The sequence below is a fragment of the Podarcis erhardii genome, assembly GCF_964252035.2.
Source record: "Podarcis erhardii genome assembly, chromosome: 3".
NCBI lineage: Eukaryota > Metazoa > Chordata > Lepidosauria > Squamata > Lacertidae > Podarcis > Podarcis erhardii.
Window position 1 is genome coordinate 30,215,486 of NC_138507.1, and position 21,456 is coordinate 30,236,941.

The 21,456-nt window shown below is 43.2% G+C and overlaps 1 protein-coding gene across 1 annotated transcript in view; it reads left to right on the forward strand.

Moving 5' to 3' along the window:
- The window catches only part of GREB1 (growth regulating estrogen receptor binding 1), a 105,221-nt gene that overhangs the window by 7,315 nt on the left and 76,450 nt on the right, over nt 1–21,456 (forward strand). The window contains exons 2-6 of the mRNA XM_081856682.1: nt 900–1,023; nt 1,577–1,702; nt 2,251–2,313; nt 10,665–10,912; nt 12,998–13,126. The gene's annotated coding sequence lies outside the window, so the exon portion shown is untranslated. The remainder of the gene's footprint in view (nt 1–899; nt 1,024–1,576; nt 1,703–2,250; nt 2,314–10,664; nt 10,913–12,997; nt 13,127–21,456) is intronic.

The window sequence follows — 21,456 nt, forward strand, 5'->3', positions numbered from 1 at the left end:
CAGGCAAGGAATGTCCAGTGTGAGGAATTACCGCATTTTTCGCTCTATAAGACGTACATTCCCTTCCTAAAAAGTAAGGGAAAATGTGTGTGCATCTTATGGAGCGGATGCAGGCTGCTCTCCTGGCTTCAGGGAAAGCCGCCCGAAGCCTCCTGGAAGGCGCTCCGTTTCTCCTCCCGCTTTGCTGGAGAAGCGCTGAGCAGAGAGGGAGAGAATATTATTTTTCTTGTTCTCCTCCTCTAAAACTAGGTGCGTCTTATGGTTGGGTACGTCTTATAGAGCAAAAAATACGATAACTCTATATTGTCAAAAGTGCACTTGCAAGTTAGGGAAAGGCACGTCCATCAGTCCTGTGTCTCTCAGCTACTGCTAGGTGTGCATCCGATGAGACAGTTGCCTCGACAGAGAAGGTTTGTCCCCACCCTTATCTTATGTATCTCCTCCACCTGAGCAGGCAAAGACTGCGTCTGTGTGTAGCTTACTTCAGCTCCTCCCCTTTAATCCTCTTTTGGTCCTGGGAGAGAGTGGAGCAGGAGAGGTAGGAGCAGGAGGAGGTGTGGAAGCCCTTGACTCTACGCCAGCCTGACTTACCTCTCCACCCTCCTGTACCTGTTCTTCATTCTCCAATCCTTCAGCTCCTCCTGCCTCTGACACTCATCTCCTACCTGTTACAGGCTCCCCCAGAGCACAGATCCCTTCAAGTCCGTCTCCATCCCTCTCCTCTTCTCCCAGTGCCCACTCATCAGAATCTAACCACCACTCCCCAGTGTCCAGCCAGTTAAGTCGGAGCCATAGTCAGAAAACAAGTCGTGAACTTACTGGGGAATGGAATAGATTCACAGAACCAAGCTGTTCATCTGTTTCAAGCCAAGCTGACTTTATCCATGTGGATTGCATAGGCAAATGGAGTGAGATCCAGCTGGTGTCCACTGAATGAACGGAATGAGTTTCATCTCATGGCACATGTATCTGGTGGTGAATGCCCATGGCTGTATTGGAACAGGAGCAGTCAGTTTGCACAAGGTGAGTGGTGGGTTAGAAAAGAATCCATCAATCGATAAAGAATTGCACACACTGGTATAAGTTCTAAAAGTGGTTATGTGAATACAGTGGTGCCTCGCAAGACGAAAAGAATCCGTTCCGCGATTCTCTTCGTCTAGCGGTTTTTTCGTCTTGCGAAGCAAGCCCATTGACGGCTTAGCGGATTAGCGCTATTAGCGGCTTTTAGCGGCTTTTAGCGGCTTAGCGGATCAGCTGATAAGCGGCTTAGCGGCTTAGAAAAAGGGGGGGGGGAAAGGAAAAAAAAAAACCCACAGGAACTCGCAAGACATTTTTGTCTTGCAAAGCAAGCCCATAGGGAAATTCGTTTTGCGAAGCGCCTCCAAAACGGAAAACCCTTTCGTCTAGCGGGTTTTCCGTCTTGCGGGGCACCACTGTAAACAACCCAGGATAGACATGCTTAGATTGTGGTGTGCGTTGCCCTTCCAGTGGTGGTGCAGAAGAGGTGTGGGCAGGCTTTAGGCTTGTGGGATCTACTTTGTTATTTTTTATTAAAACTACTTCGTTATTTTACTAGGTTTGCCAACCAGAGCCAGGTGCAAGATAGCAGCGCGGCTGGGGAGATAATACACTAAGAATGAAGGAACGGGGTGCCTCCGAGCACATGCTGCACCCAGGAATTTCTGATCGGTATCGGAACCAGGTATCACAAGGGCTTCTGCACACAAAATCCACTTCTGTCCCCCTCCTCTTGCTCTATTTCCCAGTAGCCTAATTATTGAGAGTAAGAAACTGTGCCTGTCTACTGCGTCTCTCCCAGAAATCTCCCAGTAGCTCCAGATCTGCCTCTTGTCCTGTGCTGTATAACATAGGGAGACAGAAAGTGAGCGAGCTAGGAGCTGCAACTTCAACAGGCAAGAGAGGAGAGGAAAGGAGACTTTGATGCAGGAGGTCAATGGTGAAAAGTGACTTGAAGCAGGAGGTCAACGAGAGCTGTCTTTCAGGCTATGGATGGGAGGGAGCATGAGAGGAGGAGGAGGAGGAGGAGGAGGAGGAGGAGGAGGAGGGTGGGACAGGGAGGAGAGGGAGGAGACACAGAGCAGCATCCCTATCCTTTTCTTTAGAGCACGCTGCTAGCAGTAAAAGGAGGTGAATGCTTCCCTAATTGTCATTCCTGCCTGCTTCCAAGCAACAAAGGGAGCCTCAGAGGTAAGATTTCTTTTTCTCCCCTCCCACCTTCTCCCCTTTCAGAATTCTTTTCCACTTTGCAAATCTTAAGGAAGGAAAGGAAAAGCAAGAGTCACTAAGTGGAAGGTAGGAACCACTCAGAATACCCAGGAAGGAGAGAAGGTTGAATTCCAGTCCCTTGAACAGAACTGGGGGTGGGTGGGTGGGGGGTGGGTGGGCAGGGGGAGGGAGATAGAGACATGAGCAGAAGCCATGTAAGAAGGGAGGGGGGGCATCCAGGTCAGAAACCAGCATCAAAAGAGGGTAGGGTTAGCATCTGAAGCACTGCTCCAGAGAGAGAGAGAGAAAAGACTATTGCTATCCAGTGATTTCGGACCCACAGAAGGAAAATGAGTATCTTAGCTGTATGGTAGAACCTTGACTTTTACAATGGGTTTTGTTTGCTCATGTTGTGTTGCCATATATTTAGTGTAAGCTCTTTGGGGCAGAGAGCCAGTGTTTCTGGATGCCTGTGCACATTTATTTTGTGTGTATGTGTAGATTTTATACTCTGCAACCTAGAAAGAATAAGGGGTGGGGGGAGAGATTGTAAAATGAACTAGACGAACCTTTCTTGTCTTACAAAGTGGTCCTTGCACTTTTATTGATGAAATTGAAGTGCGTAATCTCGGGAACCTGGAACATAAAGCTATGTTCCCTTTTGTAGTGTTTTTCTTTTTCTTTGAATGAACTGAGTTCTCCTCTCTCAGCCCAGATTCCAACCTGCCCCCATCCCCCTCCTGAAACAAAACTTTAAGGAAATGGTGGGGAAATCAAACCTTCCAAGGTAATTGAGCGCAGTAAAGTGGTAAACGGCTGCTGAGTTTTAGGGAACAGATTGCTGGAGACCCTGCGCTGAGTAGCTCTGGGTGTAGATAAAGGGGCTGATTCTTTCCACTCCACCCCCCCACTTTTGCGTTTTTTTGTTATAAAGGAGAAGGAAATCCACAGCAACTGCTGTTAATGCGTGTGTGTAATTAGTGTCAGATTGGATGTTGGTCTATTTCACTGTCACTCCTTTCCATTCATCTGTGAACATTCCTAGAATAGGGAAACCACTTAATTTGTGACAAGTCCACACTCACACACCCAGACTTTTACATTTCTTGATTGCATTAATATTAACTGCAGTGTGTAACTGCACTACCCCTTTGGACTTTTGCGCCCCCCCCTCATTTTGCTGAAACCAATGGGAGTTTTGAATGCATGTGGGGCAAGAGCAAATCCTCTATCTTACAACTAAGGCAAGGCACTCTTACTCTTTGTTTACTCAGAGTTAATAGAGGTGTGTGTGTGTGGGAGTTTCTCTGACACCCTCCCCTGGCTTGAGCTTTGTAATCAGTGCAAGAAATTCAAGGGCATTCTCAGAATCCTGATTTATTTTCCTGACTCCCATTCTAACTTGCTTTACTTAGAATCATGCATATTGTTTTAATAATAAAGCAGAGTGAGAAACAGAGAATGGAATAATTTAAGATATCCTTCAACAGTTAACAATGTGGTTTTCTGTTACTTTTCTGCTTTCATACAGAGTGTTCCATGAACACAGACACAGAAAAAGCTCACATTGAGAGTAACCTGGTTTGTACAGTTGTTCACTTGTAATACTGCCTTGCAGTCAGGTCAGATATAAAGGGAGCTCCATTAATGAAGGCTGAATCCTCAGTCTTATTGCCATTGTCCTATTGTTTCAAGGTGCCTGCTTGTAATTATTTATTACACATGATGGTATAAGCCTTATTTTATAAGGGAACTTGGGCTAAGAGATGCTGACAGATTGAAACTGAGTATTATGACTAAACAGAGATTTAGATTTAGATATGTCCAGCCCAAAACTGATAGTAAACTACTTTGGCTCACATTGGAAGTGCATTTAGATTGGACATTTTATCATTATTGTTTAAATCCAAACACTCCAACTTAAGGCTGTATTCACATTTGAGTCTAGCATTCTTGCATCAGATGGGCACAATTCACTGTTGTTGGTTTCCTATAAGCTCTTATTTTTGTTTTATTATGTGATTCTGTATTTAGACATACAGGCTTGAAAATAAAGTATCTGCAGTCCACTTGATACTTTAAAATACTTTTCCTTATTTTATTTTTTACAATAAGGACCATTTCTACCCTATTAGTGTTTGTGATACTACATGTTCTTTGCTTTTGTGCAATTATGCACTAAGTGGCATTCAAACAGCAGTACCTTGTTCTAAAACGAAGACAGATGCACTTTAAGAAAAAATACCATCTAAAATTATAAAAGCAAACAAGAATAGAACCTGACTGAGCCACTTTTTAGTGATTAAAAACTCTCTGAAGGGAAAATATATTCTCCTGATGGAAAGAAGAGCTAACAGAGAAACATTTCCCTAGTCATGGTTTCTATAATATAGGTGTAGCAGAAGGAAATGTCCTACTTTGTATCTAGGGATGGGGGTGACATTTCGCAATTAAAGGTGAGTCTACCTAATTTGCACTTTCTGAAGCAACACGTGTGAAACATAGCCATCCTTTGAAATTTGCAAATCTCTGAATTTTGCAATGCAGTTCTCTAGCTAAGTAAGGTACATGCCAGGATAAAATGTACATAAATTGGCATATACTAGTGAAAATAGAATACAAAGATGTGTTATATTGGAGGGAAATGCTTTGCAAAAATGTGTATATTAGTCAAACATCCAGATATTAGGAGAAATTCACAGCAAAATACTGATGAATTTTCATGAGGACCTTAAAAGAAGTTGCAGATTGATGTAGAAATGTGAAGAACTGAATCTAAGATTAGAAAATGAGAAACTGAGAAAAACAAAATGGACAGGTCCACCCATCTGAATCTGCACTGCACCCTAATCTAATATACATAAATAAAAATGGGTGCATAGAACAAGGTTGTATTCACATATCTTAGGACCTTTCTATGTTATGTAAGGGCTTAGGGCCGGCTCACTAAAAAGGGGGTGCATAGAGCAAGGTTGTATTCACATATCTTAAGACCTTTCTATGTTATGTAGGGGCTTAGGGCCGGCTCACTTGTGAGGCAAGGTGAGGCTACTGCCTCAGGCGGCAGGATGCACCGGGCAGCAGATCCTGATGTAGATCTTTATTTCTCTCTTGTTCCTGGTGTAGGTCTTCACTCACACCTACCTCCCTGGTTGGAGAGGAGACGCCATTTTGTGGTTCACCTCAGGTGCCAAAATGTTATGGGCCGGCCCTGCAGGGGCTATACTGCAATTCTGTGCACACTTATCTGCAGGTGTGTCCTTTTAAGTCAGTGGAACTTAGTAGCAGATGACTACACCATAAAAGATATTAACCGGCACCTTGAATTAGGCTCACAGGCTAATAGCTAGAAAGTACAGAAGGCTCAGATGTGGAATGATATGGCCCATGTCACCCATTTTAAACTGATTTCTCAAGCCACTTGACTTATTGAGAGAACTTGGAAATTCTGATGGTTTTCATTATTCCTAAACTAAGAAACCACTTGCTGCCATGCTATTGTCCAGTCAATGGCTTCAAGAGGCAAGTAAAATTAATGTCCAGTATTGTTACATTTCAAAAGTTGTGCTTCTAAAACAGACAAAATACCTTTGAATCTGGGAGCCCAATTCACCAGGACGTTTCTCTGTGGAATCCCCATAGTGTGAATGAAACCTACACAAGGTGTTATTCTTCAGTTCATTTCAGTAGGGCTTTCATAAGAGAAACTCTGAGTGGATCTTTCCCTTCATTTTTGATCAGCTGATCAGTTTTCTCCTTAGCATATGATTGGCTATTCCAGCTTTTCATTAAGGAACATTATTCTGAAAACATTTTTTTTGAATGGTAGTGTAGAATTAACCGTATGCCCTTTCCCACTAGTGTGTTCCCAGTTTCTTCCTTGAGATTACAGGCCCCTTCAGACATCCTTTTTATTGGGCATTCATGATTATTTGTGCTCATGGTTTTATGATCTCCTTTTCAAAACACTTTGTGCCTCCAGATTTTTGGAGTGGACTTATAGTGTTTTAAAATGTTCTAATTTTGATCACTCTGTTTCATTTTTGTTGGATTGGTGCTGGCTAAATCTTTAGTTGGGGTTGAAGGTTACGTTAATTTGGGCATAACTGTAAACTATTATTATTGTTGTTATTGTTACTGGTTTTTATTGATTTATTGGTTTATTTGTTGCTTGTATAAGATATCTTGTTTTTTAATGTTCGATGTTTTGTTGTGTTTTTATGTTGTAAGCCACCCAGAGTGGATGGGAAAACTCAGCCAGATGGGCGGGATATAAATGTAAAAAATATTATTATTATTTAGTACATGCCCTGTAACTTCCTCCTGAAATCCTATAACCTTTTATACCACAAATGTTCTGGGTTTGTTTTTTGGTCCTGCTTTTACTGTGCTGTGGTGCAGGAGTGCCCCTCTAGATGGCAATAATGAGGTAAATTGTGGAAGCATTGCCGAACAACTAATAAAGCGAAATGACTTGTAATTTCACCAGTGCTCCTCCACCACTGGAATGAGCCTGCTATAGTCTGGTAGTTGATATTCAGTATCCACTATCAGCATGGTGTAAAAGAAAGCAAAACACTCAAACACAACACGATAGACAGTCAAAGTGCAATCGGAGCAAAATGAAAGCATATTAACAGTGTGTTGCTAAGACGTAAAGTAGGGATCAGCAACCTTTTTCAGCCGTGGGCTGGTCCACCGTCCCTCAGACCATGTGGTGAGCAGGACTATATTTTGGGGGGGGGGGGAAATGAACGAAGTCCTATGCTCCACAAATAACCCAGAGATACATTTTAAATAAAATCACACATTCTACTCATGTAAAAACATGCTGATTCCCGGACCGTCCGTGGGCTGGATTGAGAAGGCGATTGGGCCACATCCGGCCCACGGACCTTAGGTTGCCTACCCCGATGTAAAGCCTACTGGTTTCAATGGGGCTTCCTTCCAGGTCATTGTGTTTAGAATTTCATCCCCTTGTCCTTATCTTACACAAGGTTCCTTTAAAAAAAAAAGTGTGGTGGTGTTACAACCCAACAAGTCAGGAGACTTGTGACACTTTAAAGACTAGCATATTTATTGTAGCAAGCCTTTTTTTAGCGAAAGGGCCTGATGCATTGGTTGAACTGGACTATGAGATCACAAAAGCTTATGCCACAGTAATTTTCTTTGTTCTGAAGGTGCCACAAGATTCTTTGCTTCTTTCATTCTGCAACAGTGGAACCCCTCTGATGACTTGTTTCTTCATATGCACAGTTGTCTTCAAGATGCCACAAGCCTTTATTTGTTGGGTTTGCTGCAGCGGATTAAAGTGGTTGCTCTTCAAGAATTTAGTGTGCCCAAAGTATAGAAATACTTCCAAACCATCAGTGTTGGTGAGATGAGCAAAAACAGTGATTGGGGCTACAATGAAGGGGTTAAAAGACCTGTCTTCATAGCCTGGGAAGGAAACAGGCAGGAACCCAGGGCTCAGTAATATGTGCTTAATCCTTGGGGCTTAAGTGTGCATAACTTTGCAATGGATTGAAGCCATTGTCTTCAAGAAACTCTAAATCTTTGTCAGCCCAAAGATGTGAAGTGATTTAGTCCAAAGGCTTCTAAACCACAGAGAAGCTCTAAAATATGCCCCCTTTCCTTTTGACCTGGAAGAGCATTCTTTCAAACACAAGACTGTGGTTGGCCAGTATTATTTGTACAGGCTGGCAGTCAGTAAATAGTCAGCTTAAAGTAATGCCAGATCATTGGAGAAATACACAGGAATGACGTAAACATCTGCACAGAGTGGCTGTCTATTCTCAATGCCAGAAAATGGCTGAATGGCGGCAATACCTTATGATCATTGCTGATTGCGTATTCTAACTTTATTTATGTGTACGCAAACTCAAAATTGCCCGCTTGCTAAGACAGAAGGTGATTTAAGTTAAACTCATGGGAAGCAATGCAGCCAGGTATTGCTGAGCCCAGCAGACTTCAGGTGGCTTAGTGAGAAAGGAATGACTCAATAGTAGGTTATATGCTTTCCATGCATAGTAATCCAAGAAGAGTTTGGATTTGATATCCCGCTTTATCACTACCCGAAGGAGTCTCAAAGCGGCTAACAATCTCCTTTCCCTTCCTCCCCCACAACAAACACTCTGTGAGGTGAGTGGGGCTGAGAGACTTCAGAGAAGTGTGACTAGCCCAAGGTCACCCAGCAGCTGCATGCGGAGGAGTGGAGACCCGAACCCAGTTCACCAGATTACAAGTCTACTGCTCTTAACCACTACACCACATTGGTCAACCCACTCTCTCTAGTTAAATAATTTCAAGTAGTAGAGCTTAGAGAGACTTCTGCTTGAACCACTGGAGAGCTGTTATAAATTCATGACCTTGACTTTCTTTCCGTGGTCTTTATGGAAAATGTTTCAGAATTGCTATATTACCCACAACTCCTTAATCCAGTTCTAGGAATGGAAATGGACCAGCCTGTTGTAATTTAGCAAAACCATTCTGCTTCTTACAGTTACCTCATGTCCTTTGCTAAAATAAGCAGAACATCTCCCAGTATTTTCGAACTCCAAACTTGTTTTTGTTTGTTATTATGTCATTTATTTTTGTGTACTGTTCATATTGTAAGCCACCCGTAGACCTTCAGATGAAGGGCGGTATAGAAGTTTAATAAATAATAATAATAATAATAAATCTCAGATGTTACCACATGGGGGTGCATTTGATTAAATTATCACTGAACCAGGAGAAGAGATTTAATTGTGATGACTTTACCATGCTGAAATCTAAAGTGTGTGTGTTTGTGTGTGTGTAATTTATTTATTTATTTAAAATGCTACAATATAATACAAAAATCTCCACACAGTTTACATAACCCCCCCCAAATATAACAAATTAACAGCCAAACAATTGTGTATCACAAACAAAACTCACCAGTATACAAAACCAAAAGAAATGTAAAATTAAGAATCCAAGAAAACTTGGGCAAATATATGTATTTCTAAGAGCATTTTAGAGGTCATTACTGTCTCTGCCTTACACATTACCCTAGGAAGGGAGGGCATTCCAGGAGGTGGGTGTTATCACTGAAAAAGGCCTCTTCCCTTTTGTAACTAAGCTACAAGTCACTGGTTGATAAACTACCAGCAGGGCTTCCTTGGAATTTATTGAAACTCATCTTAGTCTGCACAGGAGAAGGCAGTTTGCTACGAGTTGCTGGTATTTAACACTTTTAAAAAAATGAAGAACTTTGGAGATGCAAACTTTATGAACTGCAGAGTTAAAGCATAAAGCCATAAAATGGAATAAATGAGGAATTGAGTAACTCTTTTCCTTATTGTCCCCCCAAACCATATTAGACCAATGAACAGGATCTCTCATGTTTTTGTTTTTTGAAAAAAATATGTATACCAGCTATGAGATCGGGATTCAGATCAGGTCTATTTTATTGGCTAACCATTTCCATATGTGCTATTTTCCTTACTGAGCATCTCTCCCTAGACCGCAGCTGCTGTTTTCTTGAATCAGTCTCTCCAGATCCTGGTAACTTGGGTGGAAGGGATGGCAGACTCTTTTTTGTTTTTTTTTATAGCAGGGCCAGGGAATCTGCAGCCTTCTGGATGTTGCTGGACTCCAACTCCCATCATCCCCAGCCAGCATTGTCAGGAATGATGAGAGCTGTAGTCTAGCAACATCCCTGATTTCGACAAGGAGCTCAAAGCAGCTTGCATGAGCTGATACCTTTTTAACTATGCAACAACCATGTGAAATAGCTCAGGCTGCATTTTAGCGCCTAGTCCAAGGTCAGCAGAGGAGCCAAGGGGAGATTTGAACTCAAGTCTCTCTGCTCCAAGTTCAAACACATGCTCCAGCATACCACACTGCCTCTCAGAGTCAAGTTTAATTGGATCTTCCTCTCCTTTTGTCTCCCCAAGACATCCTTCAGGGAGAGTCTTGAAGAGCCATAGTCCAGTTCCTTGTCATTTAAGTCTCTTCTCAAGACTAGCTGTGGCCCCCACCCCAACCTCAGATTTATAAATAGGAGTGGTCAGTTGTCACAGATGGGAAACTGCAACAATGTTTTAGGGATAAATGACTGGAACTCCTTTCAGCCCCCACCTCATGGGTCAGCATGCCTTCCTCCCCAAGGCTATCGCTCTGGTAATTTATCCTCTGAGGATTACACAACAGCTGCAGATATTATTCTCATCTTTGAGACCCCCCTCCCCCTGCGGGTGAATTAAAGCAGATGTATGGAGCAATCGAGAAATGTATCCCAGGAAGTTAGAATGCATAATGTGAGTATGGCGATGGTGGTCTCTCGCAGAGAAGAAAGACATAATGAATGCATGTGTCAGTGAGAAAAGAAATCCTGCATAAATTAGAAACTCTTAAACCAAGCATCCATCAATGGTTTACTGTGTGTCCAAAACAGGTTCTCTCCCTTGTAGGAAGGAAGGTGCATTTTGAGTCTTGAGGAGTACATTAAAAGAGAATGGCATGATGGGAAAAGTAAAGAAATCATTTGCTGAATAGCTGAATTTGGAAAGAATTTTTGACACGGCTGACAACTCTTCCAATGAGATCTTTGTGAGGGAGAGCAAAGGTCAGGGTATGGGACCCTTTGGGATATCAAAAGGTGCTGAGAAGAATAGCTGGGAGTTGCAGCAGCCCAGAGAGTCCTCTTTTGTTTTCATTGGTCAGTCGCTGAGGATGATGCCTGTGGACATCAAAGCAACAGCGAAACGCTGTTATCTAACTCCATCCTTTGCCCCCCCCTTTGCCAGGGTGGGGGTGGGGGAGAAGAAACAATGGTGGGGGAAGCTGTGAAAGTATTGTGTGCTGGAGAAAGAACAGATAAAGAACATTTGTATCAGCCAGCAAAACTAGCTCTGCATTTGTGAAAATAGAAGCTGGGGGAACAGCGTATAGCTTTTGTGGCATTCAGTGACCAGAGTTTTCAGAAAAAGCAAAGGTTCTCCATTTGTAAATGGTTTAGCAGAGGTCTGCACCGCTCCAGCGAAGGTGGCATGCTGAGAAGGCAGCACACAGCTATATCCCACCCCACCCCACACTTTGCATTTCAACTATGTATTTATTTTAAACTAGTCAGGAATTACGGGACTGATCTGAAGGTAGTTTGGCTCTCGCTCAAGAGCTAACAGCTATTGCAAGCTGCATTTCCTCATACTCTACTCCCTTCCCTGAGGCCAGAAATGCCTCTTTCAGGTCACAGATACAGATGGTGCTGCTCTGACCCAGTGATATTAAAGTTGGGTTTGGCCTGGGAATCCTCTGATAGATCTTTCAAGTTGTTGCCTCAAGCACAGTTACTTTTGGCAATGTGATTATCATGAGTTGCACTGTTTGCTGGCAGCATGGCACTGCAAAAATGCAATGTTATGCTAGTGTTGTCAGTAGTGTAAAAATGATGGGGGGGGTTCCACCATCTTCTGTCCAAGAGATGGCTCATCTCTCAGCTTTGTGAGGTATTGCCCCAGGTGTTGCCAAACTTTGGGGGCCTGTGGGCGCATTCAGGAACTTGAAAGAGAGCCATGAGCACCACCCCAGCTTCCCTCCCCTGGGACACCCTGACCTCATCCACACTCTGCAAGGCAGATAGAAAGATTCACAGCATGTGCACACATGCCAGTACACACACAAACACCCGCATGCTCTTCTTTTCTATGGGAAGTGAGTAAAAGTCAGATCCAGCAAAATTAATTCATAGAATCATAGAATCATAGAGTTGGAAGAGACCACAAGGGCCATCGAGTCCAACCCCCTGCCAAGCAGGAAACACCATCAGAGCACTCCTGACATATGGTTGTCAAGCCTCTGCTTAAAGACCTCCAAAGAAGGAGACTCCACCACACTCCTTGGCAGCAAGTTCCACTGTCGAACAGCTCTTACTGTCAGGAAGTTCTTCCTAATGTTTGGGTGGAATCTTCTTTCTTGTAGTTTGGATCCATTGCTCCGTGCCCGCTTCTCTGGAGCAGCAGAAAACAACCTTTCTCCCTCCTCTATGTGACATCCTTTTATATATTTGAACATGGCTATCATATCACCCCTTAACCTCCTCTTTTCCAGGCTAAACATGCCCAGCTTCCTTAGCCGTTCTTCATAAGGCATCGTTTCCAGGCCTTTGACCATTTTGGTTGCCCTCCCCTGGACACGTTCCAGTTTGTCAGTGTCCTTCTTGAACTGTGGTGCCCAGAACGGGACACAGTACTCCAGGTGAGGTCTGACCAGAGCAGAATACAGTGGCACTATTACTTCCCTTGATCTAGATGCAATACTCCTATTGATGCAGCCCAGAATTGCATTGGCTTTTTTAGCTGCCGCGTCACACTGTTGGCAATTCATCCTTTTGATTTTGCTATTGGGTCAAAGAGAGCCAGTGTGGTGTAGTGGTTGAGAGCGGTAGTCTTGTAATCTGGGGAACCGGGTTCCCGTCTCCGCTCCTCCACATGCAGCTGCTGGGTGACCTTGGGCCAGTCACACTTCCTTGAAGTCTCTCAGCCCCACTCACCTCACAGAGTGTTTGTTGTGGGGGAGGAAGGGAAAGGAGAATGTTAGCCGCTTTGAGACTCCTTAAAGGGAGTGAAAGGCGGGATATCAAATCCAAACTCTTCTTCTTCTTCGTCTCCCCAAACCACCATCTAATTCAAGCTTACATTGATAGACTGCACAGTGGATCTGGTACTTGTCAGCACCATGAAAGCATTAACCCAAGGTACAGATCCTCATAGATCCTCATGGTTTTTTTGTTTTTTTTACATAGGATAACAACAAAAGCATCAACAAATTGCGGAACATATCTGTGGACAGATGATTTTGTGGTGGATTTAATGGAGTCCCTTGTAAAAATAAGGAGGATCTATAAGGAACTGTGCCTCAATTCCATGTTCAGGTATGAAAAGTTGCTAACTTTGGTATTCTGATGATGATTTCATCTTTGTTGCCTTTCATTATATGTGATGGATTTCAAATATTGTACTTGGCACAAAAAACCGGCAGTGTAAAACTGCAGTTCATTCACCATGAATGAATAGTTAATCATTAAAGATAAACGTAAGGCACTTAATCTTTAACGCAGGCTCAAACTATAGCAGGTTGGCACTGATTCATGGAGTGATTTTCTTTAGGCGCCTGCTCTGTAATCACCCCCTTCAGACTGTATTTTCTTGCTGTGTTTGGTACTAGAACTCTCTGGCCAGTTCTTCTGCTAATGGACAACACAAGCTGCTGAGCTGTGGTCTGTGAGGCAACAAGTTGTGCTGTACATGCTGTCTCTCCAGAATGCTGTTTCGTTCTTTCCTCTGTTTATGTAATTTTTGTCCTCTCTCTTTCATTCTCTCTCTCTCGCCCCCCGTTTAAAGCTCATTTCTTATACCCATGAGGCTGTTCTTCCCTAACATGTCTCTTGGTTGCTAAAAAGGCTTCCCTAGGAAGCAGCAGTGAATTTGGAGGACTTATAGTGGATTTTTTGCTTAATTAATAAGAGAGGCTCTGGCCTTGGGGCCTCTGGTTATTTTCATAACCCAAGAACGTAACTAAGGTTACATTTAACACCATGCATTTTAATCACTATGGCACCACTTTCAAAAGTCACAGCTTCCCCCAGAACATTCTGGAAACCCTTATCCCCTCCTAGAACTACAATTCTCAGAGTGATTTAGCAATCCCTTATCACAGGGAACTTTGGGGATGGCAGCTGCATGAGGGGAATGGAGGGGGGGGGGTGTCTCCTAACAACTCTCAGCACGCATAGTGGCATTCCTGTATCAGGAAATTTTTAATGTCGGATGTTTTACAATTTTTTATATATGCTGTAAGCCACCCAGAGTAGCTGGGGAAACCCAGCCAGATGGGTAGGGCATAAATAATAAAAGTATTAGTATTATTATTACAGTGGTACCTCAGGTTACATACGCTTCAGGTTACATACACTTCAGGTTACAGACTCCGCTAACCCAGAAATAGTGCTTCAGGTTAAGAACTTTGCTTCAGGATGAGAACAGAAATTGTGCTCCGGCGGTGTGGCGGCAGAAGGAGGCCCCATTAGCTAAAGTGGTGCTTCAGGTTAAGAAAAGTTTCAGGTTAAGAACAGACCTCCGGAACGAATTAAGTTCTTAACCCGAGGTACCACTGTGTTATCACTATTACTATTACTACTACTACTACAGCTTCCATAATTCTTTGGGGAGAAAGTCATGACTGTTTAAAGTAGTATCAGTGCTTTAAATGCATGGTGTGGATGTTTTCTCCTGCTCTCGAGGATAAGACTTGAACCATTGGCTTCAAGTTACGAGAAAGGAGATTCTGACTAAATATCAGGAAAAACTTTCTGACAGTAAGAGCTCTTTGACAGTGGAACAGTCTGCCTCAGGAGGTTGTGGACTCTCCTTCCTTGCAGGTTTTTAAGCAGAGGTTGGATGGCCATCTGTCATGGTTGCTTTAGCTGAGATTCCTGCGTTGCAGGGGGTTGGACTAGGTGACCCTTGGGGTCCTTTCCAGCTCTACAGTTCTATGATCATATTTGGCCGAAGACAATAGACACCTTTGGTAGGCAGAACAAAAAGAAAAAGCAACCTCCAGCATGTTGCTTAGGGCTCAGGGAACACAATGGCTGCTTACCGTCCTTCCTGGTGAATGGCAGTCTGACCCTCCCGGATGTGCTGTGCCATCTTTGCTTGTTCTCCATCCCCCTCGGCCCCCCTCGCCAAACCCATCCATTCAAATTGGCCAATCCATGGCGGCCGGGAGGAGGGGGAGGCATGACAAGCCGACCTGAGGGCAGCAGGCCCTCCCTCCATCTTTTTAGCCTAGCCGGCTCCTGAGCCCAGCATCCAGTCGGCTGGGAGCGTACAATTCAAGTAGTTAGTCCCAGTCCCTTGCCAGACTGTGCGTAATTCATTCAACGCGCTGTGCTGTTCACACATTTTCAACCATGGCTGCCATGCTATACAAAAGCTGGCTAACCTCTTAGTGGTACATATGGCCTGTTAAACCATCACAGTCACCTCAAACCTTTAAAGCAGGGCTGTCACCCAGCTGAAGTACTTGTAGTTCACTGGTGACTGGTGAGAGAATTATGCACTCCAACTCCCATCAGCCTCATCCAGCAAGGATGGTTGTCAGGGACAATTGGAATACACAGTCCAGCAACATCTGCAAGGCCCCGGGTTTCCCGCCACTGTCTCGATTCATTAACCTTGTGGATCTAATTAATTAGCCAATTGTGTTTGTGAGTGAAAACAATAGCTCAGAAGAAAACATCATGCTTTCTTTTGCTTTCACAACACGAGCAGGCCATCCTTTCCTTTTAAAAAGATAAATGCTAAGGCTACAATCCAATATGCACTTACCTAGGAGTAAGATCCACTGAATGCAGTGGGACCTACTTCTGAGTAAGCACACATACAATTGTGCTGTAAAATTTCCATCTCTGTTTTGTTTAGAAGAGATGCTGCACATAAATTAAAATGGACATGTTGGCGCTTCGATTAATTAAAATTAGCATGTTGCTGCCTGCTGCTGCAGCTTCAAAACCTTAATATTCACGTTGAATGTAATTGCTAGGAGTGCCTGTTGGAGTGGGGGGTGGTTTTGTCCAGTAGAGAGCTATAGGAGACTTGGATGCAGGAGAATTGGTGTCAAATCTCAGTCTTGGGCTCCTTTCTGGCTTTGGGCAAATTGCAGATTCTCTTTCACCCTTAGTTAATAAACTGCATATCCTATTACAGGGGTTCCCAAACAGTTGTCCATTGACCACCAGTAGTTTGTAAGCTAAATATTGTACCTATTATTAATTCTATTCTTGTTGCTTCTTTTATTTCTTATGTTGTGTTCTGCAATTTGGATTCTGTGGAATTATAATTGCTGCAACAGGCAGGAAAGTCATTAAGGGGGTCCATCAAGACCCTCTGTCAATTAGCTTCCGGACCCAATTCAAAGTGCTGGTTTTGACATATAAAGCCTTAAACAGCTCAGGACCACAATACCTGCCTTTGCCGGTGTAAACCATCCCATACTCTGCGTTCATCATAGAAGCATAGAGTTGCAAGGGACCCTGAGGATCATTGACCCCCTGCAATGCAGGAATATGCAGCTGTCCCATATGGGGATTGAACCTGCAGCCTTGGTGTTCTCAGCAACATGATCTAACCAACTGAGCTGTTCAGTGCTCTAATCATCTGAGGCCCTTCTTCGTGTGTCCCGTCCTTGTGAAGTGCCAACACGTGCATGAGCCTTCTCTGTGGTGGCCCCCCGTTTGTGCAATGCCCTAGGGAGGTTCTCCTGGTACTTTCATTATACATTTTTAGGCACCAGGCAAAAACATTCCTCTTCAACCAGGCCTCTGGCTTATTAATATTCCACAGCGTTTTAAATGTGTCTGCGGGTCTTGTTTTGCTGTTTTGTTTTACTTACTTACTTTTTTTTTAAAAAAAATTAATTTATTGCTTTAAAATCAAAACTTACACAACAAAAGCTTGGAAAAAGGAAAAAAGAAAAGAAAAAGAAACCAAAGAAACACAGTACATCTCTTACAAACAAAAAAACCCAATAGAACAATACATCACAAATTTACAAAAATGTTCCATCAACTTCCGACTTCCTTGATATGGGTTCTTTGTTTTCTTAATTACTTGCCTCTCTTTTTCAATAAACTTTATCCTTATTAAATCTTGTTTGACTTTATTATACCTTAATCAGTTCCGAGAGTTATTCGAAGCATTCTAAAGTTTTTATATGGGGACACTGTTCTTTTAAATACTTTCTATAGCTTTCCCATTCCCTTTTGAACTTTTGGGTTGAACGATCTGTGATCTTTTCCATCATATATGCTAGTTCCATGTATTCAAGCGTTTTCCCTTGCCATTCCTCTTTTGGTGGAGTTTTATCTCCTTTCCATCCCCTGGCAATCAGCATCCTCGCTGCTGTTGTTGCATACAAAAAGATCCTTCTTTTCTCCCTTGGGATGTTTGATGCCATTATACCTAATAGGAAGGCTTCAGTTTTTTTAAAATTAAACTTTATTTTGAACAGTTTTTTTTAAAATTCATTGTGTATAAGTTCCCAAAAGGTCTTAATTCTTTTGCACCCCACCCACCTGTATTTTAGTCTGTGAACTGCCCAGAGATCTGACAATGAAGGTTGGAATATAAATCTAATAAATAAAATAAATTATTTTCAAGTGGTCCTTGTGGAGGTGGGGGGAGTTTGGGAACTTTGGTTCCAAGTACAGGGGCAGAATAACATGCAGTACGGTCTGCCATGATCATGAATAAAATAAGGGCTGTGGTCTTACTTTTAGAACTTTTGGCACATGCTGGTGAGAGAGTCCAGTCCTTCCTAAACTACCCTCTTAACCTCTCCCCTCAGAAACTTTCCTTCATCAAGTTATTCTCTGCAGCCAATCTTACTTCTGAGGAGAAAAGGGACTCACTGAGAGCAGACTGCAAGTAGGGTAGCCACAGGCAGGGGAAGATTTAGTGAACCCCATCTGTGTGCCCTTTTGGCTCTAAAATTAGGTTGTACCCAGTGCTATTTTTCTATAAAAAGAGATGTTTGGCTCTCACCATGAACACCTCCCTTGTTCTCTTATAATGGCAATGATGCCCACCTAAGAGGTGCCAGAACATTCTGGTGAGTTCCGGCTGGCAAAAACCCACCCTGCTTTATATGTGATTTGGGCAGATCAGCTGCTGTCATGTCTAAATTTGCCCTTAGCTCAATCTCACACTTGGTGGGTGGCCTTAGGCTAGCCAGTAACCTGCAGCTTCCGGCTCAGCCTAACTATCACACAATTTACCCTTGCGGCAAGAGTCAAGCTAATTTTCCAGGGTCATTATAAAGATTGCTATCTAGGTGAAACACAGCATTGATATAGAGCTTTTTTGTCCCACCCCAGGGTATTATTTAGGGATGAGGCATTTTGTGGGTTAAGTTTTTTTTTATTTTTTTTTTTTGCCTTGGATGATTTTTGTGTGTGCATTCATCAGAAGTTTTAATAAGTAGGCTGGCAACCTCAGGCATACCTCAAAACCCACAGCCAGTTTTCTAAGCCATTACAGGTCAAGAAGTCCTTTCCACAAACAGAACGGTATGTCCTTTACCATTTTTACAAAAATATATTTATCCTGTGGGGTTGTTGGTTGGTGTTTTCTCCCCTCCCCACCCCAGTTTAAATCTTATTTCTTTCTGTTCTTTTTTGCAGGGGAGGGGGATGATTCAGGGTGGAGAATGAATCACGAGGCCTCTCAACCACTGGGGCTTTATGTAGTATCCTGGGGCACTAGGCTCTACAGCTCTAGCTGTTTATGCCCTACCTCCCTAGAAGATGGTCTCTCCCCCTGTATCCTGTTGTGGCATGGCCAAGAATGCCACACAAGTGCTAACTTTCTACCACAAAGCCACACACACACACACACACACACATCCCAACACAGAGAGGGAGAGAATCTCAGCGACCTCTCATGACTACGGAAGGGTGTAGTTCTGGAGAAATGAACGTCTAGTCCCATCTTGTTCCACAGTTGGGGTCCAGGGCCACTAGCTACAACAGATACCAAACTTGCTTGTACGTTATGTACGTCAGAAAACTGGCATTTAAGCGGATGCACTTGTTGAATGGTTTCTTTAAATGTAAAGGTTCATCATTGTTCCACCTAATGTGTATGTCTTTAAGGGGCCAGAGCAAGGGCCAGAGCAAGATAACGAGACCCAGCTTTACAGCTGTGAAACATAGCAGGTGCTGCTGAGTTGCATTGATTAAAGGTGTGTCAGCATTTGCATGTAGTATATAAGGAGCAGCACCTAGCTCTCCCATTACCCTGGGGGTTGGGTTGGTGGTTGGGTCTGGTTTGTTGTTAATGTATTTAGTGTATAAGGAGTTTTTGTTTTCTTGTAATTAAAACCTTGTTTAAGTTATTTTTGAGTCCCTTTCTTTTTAATGCATGATCTCCCCAGCAAGCTCTCTGCAGCGCTACCATACTGCAAATAGCCAACATCTTTGGTTATGGGCCCAGCTGCTGAGTGGATGACTGCATATTTTTGGACTCTGAGAAAGGTTTGAAAACTCCTTCTCCTGTTAGTGTAGTTTTTGTGGGTCTGGAAGATTTCCAGAATGGTTGACCGGGTTCCTGAAGCTGAGAAGTCTCTGGTCTTCCCACAGCTAACAGATGAGAACTATAGTTTATGGTCCTTTCGGGTGGAGGCGCTTTTGACCTCTAGGGAAGTATGGACCTATGTAACTGAAGACCCTCCTGACCCTGTAACTAATGCTTGGTCCAAAGGAGATGCAAAAGCCAGGGCGATAATTAATTTGGCAGTCAGCGACCAGCAAGTAGTCTATATAAGGAATAAGAAAACTGCCAAAGAAATGTGGGACAGTCTTGCAGCAGTGCATGTTAGAAAAGAGTCAGCGTCTGCATTGACGTTTTTCAAGCAGCTGTACCAGACGAAGTTGCAGCCTGGTGGTGATTTGGCAGCACACTTGAGACGTCTGGAGGCAATACGCGGCGAATTAATTCGAAGGGACATGGACATACCTGATATTCAGTATGTTTTTATCATTCTTTGTTCCCTTAACGAGGACTTTGATGGTGTAGCTAGCCAGATATCTGCCGTCCCACCAGCACAATTAACTGTGGAAGGGGTAACGGTAAGATTAATGGGCGAGTTGGATAGAAGGGAGGCTTGTGCCATAAGCACTCCTATTTCCAGAAGTAATGAGGAACGCCATATGCAAACTTGTGGTGATGCGACTGCATTTAAAGCTGCAAAGCGTTGTTGGTTCTGCAATAAGCAAGGACATTTTGCAAAGGACTGCAGAGCCAAAAGAAAGCAAAGTACTCCCAAGCCTGTTTCTGCTCGTCAGTCACGGTTGTCATCTCAGCAGCCAACATCGCACCGTAAAGACAGAAACGAGCCGCGAGCTTTTCACGCTCGGACTGCAGATCATAAAAGAATTAAAGGTACCAAGTGGAATTCTTTTATTGTGGACTCAGGACCTTCTCACCACGTTTGCAACAATCGAAGCTTGTTTATTTCTTTCGAAGAGGAAATTGGTAATGTACATTTAGCCAATTCACAAGTCTTGCAGTCACTTGGCAGAGGTACTGTTAAACTTGACTCTTTAAACATTACAATAGCGAACTGCATTTACTGCCCATCAGTGGACAACTTATTATCAGTAAGGTGTTTTGCTCGTCAAGGCATAAGTGTGCGTTTCTTAAATTCAATGTGTGAGTTTTTTGAGGGGAACAAACGTCTATTGTATGCCCGGGACTCTGATGGTTTATATAGACTGTATTTTCGCACCTACTCCCAATTGCCTATAAATTGCAGAGCAGCACAGTCAAGCCAGGGGTTGAGGAATGCAAGGCCTCATTCCGGGTGTCTCCACGAGGCGCACAGAATTCTGGGACACTTGAATTTTGCTGATGTAATTAGGACGAAGAATATTGTTAATGGCCTCAACTTAAAGCCATGTAAATTCTTTATGCAATGTTTATCCTGTTGCAAGAATAAGATTAAGGTTGCACGCAAGGGTAGGTGCTCAGATAGGAAAGTAACTGAGCCATTTGAGCGTGTACATTGTGATTTAGTTGGGCCACTCCCACCATCATTAGGAGGTTCTAAGTACTGGCTTACCCTGATAGACCAGTATAGTAGATACTGTTGGACTTATGCAATAGCTGAAAAGTCACAAGCATTTGAGAAGTACAAAGTTTTTTGCAACTGGGTAAAAACGCACTTTAACAAACCAATTAAGAACCTGTTTTCTGACCGGGGCGGGGAATTTGTTTCTGAGGATTTTGAGAAATTCCTGGAAGCGCAGGGGACTACTCATGAGTTATCTTGCCCCCGAAGTCCCTGGCAAAATGGGCTTGTTGAAGTTGTGCAGCGTGACCTGCAGGCAGGGGTTAAAACGTATCTGCACGATGCTAATCTGCCCAAAGACTTTTGGGCTGAAGCGCTTAATGCATTTTGTTATGTTAGAAATCGCAGTTATCATTCTGGTTTAGATGTCACCCCCTATGAGAAGCTGTTTAAAAAACGCCCTAATCTGAAATACCTACGCATTTGGGGTTCAGATGTAATTATGCATTATCCCGCTAAGCAGAAATTGGGTGAGCGTAGTGTCCAGGGTAAATTAATGGGCTACCAGCAGGGGGCGTACAGAATTTACATACCAGCAACTGGCAAATTTCATATTACCAGAAGCATGATACA